Raw genomic sequence first — 10,095 nt, 5'->3', positions numbered from 1 at the left:
TTCGGGAATACCTGAAGAGATTCAACAAAGTCACTATGGAGATTGAAAATTTGGATGAACAGGTGGCCAAAACTGCTTTGTTTTCTGGGCTCAAAAATCAAAAGTTACTGGAGTTACTACTTCAAGACATACCTTCCACGTACTCAAAGTTGGTGTAATGATGTCAAAAACATGCAGAAGTAACAGAGATACTTGACGCACATCAAGGAGAGCCAAAAGTGCCTAGCAAAGAGCAGAAGGCTCCCAAACGGAGCCAGAAATAGAAGCAGTCCATCCATGATCGAGCAAGAAGGCCACGATCGACTTGGAGACGATGCTCTCCCGATCAGGATGATTACACGCCCCTGAATGCTCCTCGATCAGAAATCTTGATGCAAATCAAGAACCAAGATATTTTGAAATGGCCATAAAAAATAATATCAAAATCAGGAGAAAAGAACATAGAGAAATACTACCGTTTTCACAAAGATTATGGACATTACACGAATGAGTGTAGACACCTGAAAGCAGATATCAAGAGATTGATAAACTAGAGGCACCTAGCCAGCTTTGTTATGGGTCGAGAAAATGAGTAGAAGACGACCGTTGAGAAAAGGGACCGTTCGAGAAGCAGAGAGCGCTAGTTTGAGGCTCCAAAATTGAAAAAAGGGGAAAGAAGTGATCGGGCCTAGCCGATCCCCTATTCTTACGATATTTGGGGGCCCTGAACCCGAGTCTCTAAGAAAGCTTAAGGCCAAATCCAAATTTTTGGGACCAGGAGAAACTCATAAATGGAAGAAGTTAGAGGAGAATCCCATCACGTTCGATGAAGAAGACGAATGGGGTGTGTGCCTACCTCATGACGATGCAATAGTAATCAAAGTGGAAATTGGACGACGAGAGGTGCACAAAGTCCTAGTTGACATAGGATCTTTGGCCGACCTCCTATCGTATGAAGCTTATCAGAAGGTAAAAGTCGAGCAAGACCTAATGAAGCTATCATCCACACATCTTTACAGATTCGCCAGTTTGTCAGCCATAGCCGAAGGATCGATTCAGTTGGATCTTTCGGTGGGGAATTTCTCGAAAGAATCTACTATTTGGGTAAATTTCCTGGTTGTTTGGGACCTCCTTGCTTACAATATCCTTCTCGGTAGGCCTTCATCAACAAAGCTAGGCACGATAGTTTCCCCTAGGCATATGAAGATAAAGTTCCCAACTAAAAAGGGAATTGGTCAAGTAACTTTGGATGAGAGGCTTTCCCGACAATGCTATGTAGCATATCTCAAAGATAAGATTGTACCTAAAAAGGCCATGGCCTTACCAATCGAGGTGAGGGACGATTGAGATGAAGATGCCATACAAAGGCCCGAACCCTTGGAAAAGTTAGAACGAATCCTGTTGCAGCCAGGAGATGAAGCAAAAGCTACTCAAATTGGGTCTGAGCAACTAGAAAGTTTCAAGGAAGAATTAAAGGCTTTCCTTAGGGAAAGCATAGATGTGTTTGCATGGTCAGCCAATGATATGCCAGGAATTGACTGAGCGGTAGCTGAACACAAGCTCTAGATCAACCCAAACGTTAAACCGGAAATTCAGAGAAGACGAAACTTCTCGATTGAAAAGCACGAGGCAATCAGAGGAGAGGTCGAGAAGTTGAAGAGTTCGAGCTTTATCGAAACCATAAAGTGCCCAGCATGGCTGGCTAATGTCGTGATGGTGAAAAAAATCAAATGGGAAGTGGAGAATGTGTACTGATTACATATATCTTAATAAGGCATGCCCGAAGGATTGCTATCTGCTCCCCTGGATAGATCTTCTGATCAATGCAATCGTAGGTTATGAAACGCTAAGTTTCATGGATGCTTATTCTGGATATAATCAAATCCTGATGAACAAGGAAGATGAGAGATTCACTGCCTTTATGACCGATCGAGAAAGTTATTTCTACAAAGTCATGCCATTCGGCTTGAAAAATGCGGGGGCTACCTACCAAAGGGCCGTGAACAAGATCTTTAGTGATTTGCTTGCAAAAAATATGGAAGCATATGTAGATGATATGCTGGTAAAAAGTCTCCTGCGGGCAGGGCACATTGTAGATCTTAAAGAAGTATTCTCTATGTTAAGAAAATACCATATGAAGCTGAACCCAGAGAAATGCGCCTTCAAAGTATCTTCGGGAAAATTCCTAGGGTTCATGGTTTCCCAAAGAGGAATCAAAGCAAACACTATCAAGATACAAGTCCTGATCAACATGGAGTCTCCAAAGATTGTTCGGGATGTGCAATGCCTAACGAGACGGATAGCGGCTTTAACCCGATTCATTTCGCAGTTGGGAGAAAAATGCTTACCTTTCTTCAAAGCCTTGAAAGATTTAAGGGGAAATAAAGAAGTAAAGAGGCTCAATGGACAGATGAATGTCAGAAGGCATTCAAGGAACTAAAGACCAGGCTCGGGCAGCCACCTTTGCTCTCTCGGCTTGAGAAGGGAGAAACCTTACAAGTATATCTAGCAACTTCACATTCGGTCGTAAGCGCAGTCCTCATTCGGGAAAAGGAAAAGAAGCAGTGGCCCATCCACTACGTCAGTCATGTGCTCTTGGACCCGGAGACGAGGCATTCGGAGATTGAAAAGCAGGCGTTAGCACTTATGATAGCGGCTCGAAAGCTAAGACCATACTTCCAAGCTCATGTGATTGAGGTATTAACTAATTTCCCTCTCAAAAAGGTTTTATTTAAGCCCGATTTATCTGGAAGAATGGTTGCATGGTTGGTAGAGCTTGGGGAATTCCAGGTGGACTTCAAATCCAGCACCGCGATAAAAGCACAAGCCCTAGCCGACTTTATAGTGGAGTCTACAAACTCGATCGAGGAAGAAGACGAACCAACCCTCTTAAATATGTGGCATATATATGTTGATGGTTCTAGCAATAAATATGGATCGGGGGCGGGCGTCTTTGTCACATCCACCTAGCCGGTACCCCATCTGGCATACCCGAGAATGTGATCCACAGTCCAAGGATCAAGAATCGAGGGACCATGCCTCCCACATACACGATAACATAATCTTGAACAATAATAATCAAGGTAAAATCAACTAATACTAAATATCATGAATAAGATAAGATTCAATAAATCAGAGTGCGGAAAAGCAGATAATATCAAGGTATAAATGTGATCATAAAGGTGAGAGAATGTATGATAATCACCCTCTCAAAGCAGCGGAAATGAAGTATGATTAAGTTAATTACAATTCCAAGTATCAAAAGATAATCCAAAACAAGTTAATTACATGTCCAATGGTTCCATAAATAGACCAGGGAAATGGGGCACTAGGCTAGGGTTTCTTCTATCCTAATGATGGTCTCCTCAATGGTGTGGATGAAGAAAGCCAACTCTGCCACTCCCGCACTATCGTGAGCCTAACCCTGGTGCGAATAGTAATCCTCCTTGGCACCAACACTCTGATCTTCACCGAAGATACCACCCGGAGGGTAGTATGCGGGATCAAAGTCCATCTCGAAGGGGGTTCCATATAATCTTCGGTACCTGTAGGATAATCTAAAACCATTTGTATGAAAGGAATGAGTTCGAAGAACTCAGCAAGGTAGTTATTCCATAATTAAAATCATACATATACAAAACATAACATAATGCAATATGATATGAAACATATGATGCAAATATGATTCTACCTTTATGAATGCTAGTCTCTATGGTAGACATGCTTTAAGTCATAGCACCATACTTCTTTGGGTTGTCAGTCACTCCCCCTCAATCATACAAGATATCTTGGGTTTGCCAAGGAAGTTAGGTAAAGTCATCTCAAAAACCATGGTAGGGGAATCGGTCACCGCTCTCTCAGATCACCGTTTGGTATAAGTACTGGCGCATGTCACAGTAAAGCCTAGCCCAATGCAAGTCATCTACTCAGTCGTATTAAGTCAGATCCAGATACATCCATTCCTCGCCGGGGGCGATCCTTTCCGGTATCCTTTACACTAGATTCAGCGTAATCCCAGATTACGGACTCATCAACCCTATTGGTCATCCACAAATAGTAAACGGGAAGCTCTCACGTCCTCTCACGGATTGGTTACCAGTCTTGAGCGCTCGTGAGCCCAAGTCTAGCTATTTGCAACCCTACCAATAAATGGACCCTTTCGGGTATCCGTAGCATGGTTTATGTCCCCTACCGGATTGGTTACCGGCCTAGAGCGCCCATCAAACCATACACTACCACGGATCGTTCGGTCTCAATGCCCTTCCGATTTGGGTCTGACACGACAAGGACAATCCTAGCCACCCAACTAGACAATCCTATGTATGTCATCCAATAACCCAGGAAAGTACTGATAGGCACCGTCAAAGAACATCCCATACTATTCCCTCCGATGCCCAAGGACAGAAGTGTCAATAGGACACTCCCCAATCCCAAGTTATACATAGGCAATCACATATTCAAGTTCATCATTTCTCATGCATCCAATAGATCTTCATAATAAAAGTTAAATCATGATATTGAAATGAATCATCATAGACATAAGTAATCAAGAATAATAACTTAACATGACAAGAGTATAAGAATTTTGATACTACTGAACTAACACATGTATGACAGTCTTATGATAATTAGAAGTAATCAAGAGATTCTATTCTTTAAGCAAGAACACAATTCATAAGTTGACGGCTATATTGTTTATGGAGATAACCATCCTTACCTTAGGTTGAGTTGATGATGAATTGAGAATACCAAGAAATGGTCCAAAAGAATTGTTAAAACCCTAAACAAATATCAATAATAAGTTAGAGAAGAAATCAGGAAGATCGGATGTGAAACGGGTCAAAACTAGCTAAAGTTGCTGTCAGCAACAACTTTGGTCGATGGTCTTTGGTCTATGGCATCGACCAAAGAGGATCGACCAAAAATCTCTTCGGGACAGAATAGTGGATTTTGGGGGTTTTCATCCGAAATTGGTTTTCCGAGGTTCAGATCAATCTGAAACTTGGAGGAATGCTTAAGAACAGTATGAGGACACTATAAATCAAGAAAATAACATAATCCAATGGTCTAAATAGAAAGCCCCAATTTGAGCTATCAAGTTCAAGAGACAAGCATCATGGCATGAATTGGGATTGATTGCATTGACCTAGAAATAGCATGCAATAGTTAGGGGAACTTATAGAAATTCGATTGGAATCATATGATAGTGATAAACATGAACATAGCATACCATACAACTCAGTTTTGTACAAAATGGCATGATATTAAGGGGAAAATCATGGAATACATATGCTAGGCTTGAGATGGGGGCATAGCATCAATAGATTGCTAAGGAAATCATAGGTTAAGCATGAGTGGACACTTGGAGTGATGGTTGCAAGGTTGCAGCACCATCTCCAATGTCTCAACAGCAAGAGAGGAATAGAAAAAAATAGAAAAAGGTAGAATAGAGAGTGGAATGATGATTCATACCTTGTTGTTGAAGATGGAGGCAAGAATCAATGATAAACAATGTGTTTTTGGTGAAGTATCCTTCACATATGCCTAGGAGTTGCTTTGGGAAGCTCCCCCCCCCCCCCCCCACGTTTTCAGGAGTGAAAATGATTGCAATAGGGCTCAAGGCTCGAGGTTATAATAATTAGAAAAGAGAATATTCCATAAAATCATTAACTTGGCTGACTGGGAAACTTTGGTCGATGGTCTTTGGTCGATGGCATCGACCAAAGAGGATCGACCAAAATATTTCTTAGCAGAAAAACAAGTTTAGTTCAGCAACTTCAAGTGGGATTTTGAAAGGCTATACAAGGTCAAATTGAGTGAGGTTTTCTTCTACAATTCAATCAAGAAGTCTAGTTTCTGGGAATACCTTCGGATTGTGCACGGGAGGTCATTAAGTACTTCAACTAAATCAATCTTCTCCGATGTGCAGACTTTCCTTAAATACTGACAATGCATTCAAGCAAGGGGTATCATCGTCGATGTCCATGGGCTCGGTCTCCGCATCATAGTTATCAATCAGAAGGGTCCACAAGTCTCTTCTACCACCGCTTCGGGTCTTCGGGCCTAAATACAACAGTGGATCCGGGTTAGGGTCAGGGTTAGAGTAGGGCTAGATATTACAGTCTTGTTGAAGAGTCCAGGAGGTTTTCTTTTTCGATATGCTCTGAGGTTTAGATTTGCGGCAAGCAACAATGAGGCGGAATATGAGGCTTTCATCGCAGGGCTTTGACTCACAAAAGCTCTTGCAATAATGGAAGTAACTATGTATAGCGATTCCCAACTCATAGTCAACCAAGTAGAGGGAGAGTACGGGATAAAAGAACCCTGATTGCAGAAGTACCAAGAGCTGATCCGAACCCTCCGGAAAGATTTCAAAGACATTAAGCTATGTCAGATACCCAAAAAGGAGAATACCATTGCGGATGAACTTTCCAGGTTAGCCAATTCTAAGGCAAAGACCTTAGAACCATCGGTCTACATTAAGGAATTAAGCATCCCGAGTGCGAGGGCGAACAAAGTATTCTATATAGAAAGTAAAAGATGCTTGATGGACCCGATCATTAAGTATATTCGAGATAACAAACTTCCCGAAGATTTAAAGGCAGCTCGATCCATTAGGGTTTGGGCAGCAAGATTTAAAATTCAACATGGGAGGCTGTACTGAAGGTCCTTTTGCTGGACCTTTACTTACTGTATTGGGCCAGAGGGAGCCGAAACTGCATTGTCAGAGGTTCATGAAGGAATCTGTGGAGCCCATATGGGCGGTCGGGTGCTAGCACATAAGATCATCATACATGGGTTATATTGGCCCAAGATACAACAAGATGATGCCAGCTACGTTCGGTCATGCAATCAATGTCAAATACATTCGAATGTGCCAAAGCTGCCTGATACGATCTTAACGTCAATACTAAACCCGATTCCATTCGCAATGTGGGGAATCAACTTAGTAGGAAAGTTCCTGAAAGTATCAGGAGGAAGAGAGTACCTAATCGTCACTATCGATTATTTCACCAAGTGGGTAGAAGTAGCTCCTTTGGCCTTAATCATAGAGAAAAAGATGGAAAAATTAGTGTTGGAATCAATCATCCACTGGTTCAGGATTCCAAATATACTTGTAACCAATCACAGAACACAATTTGACAATCCTCAATTCAAACTCTTCTGCAATACTTACATGATTGAACACCGGATGTCGTCAGTAGCATATCCCCAGAGTAACGGCCAAGTGGAGGTGACGAACCGAACATTGCTGGACGGAATCAAGAAAAGGCTCGAAGCCAATAAAACCTTATGGGTTGAAGAATTTCCGAATGTCCTCTGGGCATATCGAACAACTGTTCAGACACCCACTGGAGAGACTCCATTCAAATTAACGCATGGTTCTGAAGCATTAGCACTAGCATAGGTAATGTGAAACCCATTCCTAACCTTGACTGGAAACCCTGTTGTTTGTAGGTCCGACAACCCAAAGTAAGGCAAGAAGTCAACTATGGGCCATCCCAATGGAAGACTTGGTGTTTGGCTTAGAATCCATGAGTGTTGATGATAGTGTTCCATTTATGGAAACTACACCCTGATGAAGAAGGAATTAGTTGATGGACTTGGAGTACTTTCTGACTTGGTTCGAAGGCATTTCTACATACTAGGTAAGTCACTTGGTGTGTGTGCAAAACCCCTTCATGTTTGGATTTGATCTGAGCCTTCATTTCCCTATTTTAGACTTGCTGTCTTGCTTGCTCGACTGCTTGGTCGACTGGGCCAGTCGACCAATCAATCGACCAATGTGATCTGATTTGCTGATTGGGTCTTTGCCTGCTCTATTTAAGTCCAATCTCGAGTCTAATTCGTATTTTCTGCCTCCAAACTCTTTGGAATGAACCAGAGCCCTCTGCAAGTCATGTCCTCTGCATCCTTGGTGATTTTCTTGACGGATCTTTGTCAAATCTCTTGCATTTACACAAAAAGGTATGTGATCATCCTCTTCTATGTTTCATCATTGATTCTCCATTGTTTTTCTTTCCTTTTCTGATTGAGGACAGTAGAGATGATGTTGCATCTCTGTTGCAAACATCACTCTACTCATCCCCTCTCTTTTCCTAAGGATCTAAAGCTTGGTGGATGATCTTCATCAAGATCATCACTCGCTTTTGAAGGAAAACCATGTATTCATTCTCTTTCCTTATTTAGATTGATGTTCTTCATTCTTAGATCTATTTTTCTAGAAGATCTATGCATGCTTTTCATGAATCCTTTATCATATTAGTAATCCATCATCCTATAGTTTCTCGTACATTATTTTGATATGAATTCTTCAAGAACCATGATTGATCTAATTATGGTAAGTTTTTGTTTCCTAATTTGTAACTTGAAGACTTGATATTATTAGGGTTTTGAAGTCTCCTCTATATACCAATACACTACCCTTGCATATTCCCTCTTGTTTGGTACCCTTTTGAACCACCAAATTCGGATTTGTAACCATAAATCTTTGATTTTGTAAGTCACTGTCTCTGTTGGTCGACTGCTTGGTCGACTGAGGCAGTAGACCAATCAATCGACCAATGAGGACAGCAACCTCATATTTGGTCTGTTTTGGATGATTTGATTTCTTTCCTTCTAGGTATCTTTCCTAATATGTTATATATACTTGTTTAGGACTTTCTTTCCAAGTTTAGACAAGGTCTTGATCCCCAAGATCCTTTGCGAAGTGATTAAGGTAAGGATGGTTATTTCCTTAATTACATAGATTGTATGATCTAGCTTCTATATTTGAATCTCTTAGATTTATTTCCTTAAATAGATTCTTACACTGATATACTACTGATGCAACTACCTTGATTACATTAGCATTACTTGTTTATGCTAATTAATTAATGTATGATTTACTTACCAATTATATACAAGTTGGATGTTGTTATTGATTTCTTTCCATATAAGAAGTTACCATATATGTGATCTGATGGATTTATGTTTGTGAATGATTAAGTATGGTTTGGAAAGGGGAGGTGTCCTTTTGACACTTCTGTCCTTGGACAATTACGGGAATATTATGGGATGTTTCTGGAGATGCCCTTTGGACACCTTCCTAAACTGTTGGATGACATATTTAGGGTTGTCTAGTAGTGTTTGGCTAGGATGTCCTGTTATGTCAGACCCTAATCGGAGGGGTATTGAGACCGAACGACCCGTGGTAGCAATGGGGATTCATGGGCGCTCAAGACTTGTAACCAACCCGTGAGAGGACAGGAATCACATTGTGGATACTCGAAAGAGGCCATTCATTGGTAGGGTTGCATATGGATAGACTTGGGCTCACAGGCGCTCAAGACCAGTAACCAACCCGTGAGGGGACGTGAGAGCTTCCCGTTTACCATATGTGGATAACCAATAGGGTTGATGAGTCCGTAGTCAGGGACTATGAGGACTCTAGTGTGAAGGATACCGGAAAGGATCGCCAGGGGCGAGGAATGGACGTATCTGGATCTGACTTGATGTAACTAAGTAGGAGACTTGCATTTGGCTAGGATTTGACCCTGACATGTGCCAGTACTTAGACCAATGTGATGTGAGAGAGCGGTGACCTAAACCCCAACCATGGAATGTCCCGAGGGATGCCGGACCCACTACCAAAAGGCGTTGTGTGATGAGACCTTCCTAAAGAAGTACGGTGCTATGACTTAAAGCATGTCTGCCAATAGAGACCAGCATACATAGAGTTAGAATCATATTGCATAATGTGTTTATATCATATAGCATCTTACTCTGCTTTGAAATCCTACTATTTATGTTATTATGGATTAACTGCCTTACTAGGTTTCTTTGAAACTCATTCCTTTTGTGCTATGTATTGTTAGATCCCTCTACAGGTTCTGAGTACCATGACTGCTCGAATGAAGAAGCACCAGGAGAAGAGACATATCTCCAGGAAGGTGATTGCGGTTACGACAATTACACTGAAGATTTCGCAGTTTGTTATGCTGCATACGATGCTTAGTCCAACCATAGAGTGGAAGCGCCCTTGCGCCATTTTTGAGATTTATACTTATAGAGATGTTGTCTATAAGATTGAGAAAAATTTAGTTACTTATTGTACCTGCTACTGGGATTAGTTTT

The sequence above is a fragment of the Hakea prostrata genome, chromosome 2 (assembly GCF_041222555.1).
Source record: "Hakea prostrata isolate BN-2017 chromosome 2, UWA_Hpros_2, whole genome shotgun sequence".
In the NCBI taxonomy this organism is placed as follows: domain Eukaryota; kingdom Viridiplantae; phylum Streptophyta; class Magnoliopsida; order Proteales; family Proteaceae; genus Hakea; species Hakea prostrata.
The sequence above is the reverse complement of the archived record's forward strand: the minus strand, read 5'-3'. Positions refer to the sequence as shown.